The sequence below is a fragment of the Penaeus monodon genome, chromosome 30 (genome assembly GCF_015228065.2).
Source record: "Penaeus monodon isolate SGIC_2016 chromosome 30, NSTDA_Pmon_1, whole genome shotgun sequence".
NCBI classification, from domain to species: domain Eukaryota; kingdom Metazoa; phylum Arthropoda; class Malacostraca; order Decapoda; family Penaeidae; genus Penaeus; species Penaeus monodon.
In genome coordinates, this window is record NC_051415.1 from 20,707,342 (window position 1) to 20,708,543 (window position 1,202).

The window sequence follows — 1,202 nt, forward strand, 5'->3', positions numbered from 1 at the left end:
TACATTTTTAATTGCTTTAGTGTCATTTACTAACCATATAATCTCTATGGCATTTCCACCCAATCACCTCACTATGTTTGAGACTAGACAAAGTCGCATGCATTACTGACATAAGAGCAAAGATCAAATGCCTCACTCGTGGTTGAAAACCCACCGCGTCGCCATCGGTTCTGACAGCCGCCAGCATACGCCTCGGTCTTGAGACGCTCGAGTTCCAGACAGAGGCCGGGCTGTCGGTGAGCGCTGGAGGGTGAGCTCTGAGCGGATCGAGCTCTGCCGAGACGAGCCATTAAGAGGCCGGGAGTAAGAGTCCGTATCTGTGCCGTCGCCGCCATCAAGAGGCTGGGCTTGACTCCCCTTCAAGCGGGTCGTAAAAAGAGCAATTCGGGATCATCCTTCGACGCAAACCTCCCGACTTTCTGAACTTGTTGTGACTTCCTGAAGCTCTGACCTCGTCTCCCCGTCTCCCTTCCCCATACCTTTTCCTACCCCGCCCCGTTTCTTTACTTTTCCTCCTCTTTCCTTTTTTTTATTGTGTCTTATCATTTTCTACCACTTTCTTTTCTTCCTTTTCTCTCTTTTTATTCTCCATTCCTTTCCACTTTCCTCTACTTTCCTTTTCCCTTTTCCTTCCCCTTCCTCTCCCTTCCCTTCCCCCTTCCTCCCCCTTTCCTAATCCATCCCTTGCCCCTTTTTTTCCTCCTCTCCCTATCCTTCCCCCTTTTCCTCTTTCCCCTTCTCCTTCCCTTCGTTTCCTTTCCCTTTACCTCTTCCTCCTCCTTCTCCTCTTCCCCATTCCCTTTCCCCTTTTCCCTTCCCCCCCTTTTCCCCCCTTCTTCCCTTTCCCCCTTTCCTTCCCCCTTCTCCTCTCTCCCTTCCTTTCGATGGCTCATGCTTATCAACGAGGGTGCAGCCGCTGGAACCTGAGGCCGAGCGCGATAACTTCATTCCCATATGTTTCCGATTTTTTTCCCTTATTTTTCCCCTCTTCTTGTTTTCCTCTCTTGTTATTTCTATCATATTTCCTCTCTTCTCTCTTATCCACCCTTTCTTCTTTCTTTCTTTTATTAATGTTTCTTTGCGTTTTCTTTTCCTTTTATTTTTCTTTCTTTCTCCTACCCCTCTCTTGCTTCTACATCGTCATTATTATCAATATCAACCAATGTTATCATCATCAAAATTCCTCTTCTCTTTTCTTTCCT

General features: G+C 47.1%; 1 protein-coding gene across 1 annotated transcript in view; it reads left to right on the top strand.

Moving 5' to 3' along the window:
• LOC119592377 (ice-structuring protein 4-like) overlaps nt 1-1,202 on the top strand; it is a 13,934-nt gene that overhangs the window by 719 nt on the left and 12,013 nt on the right. The window lies entirely within an intron of this gene.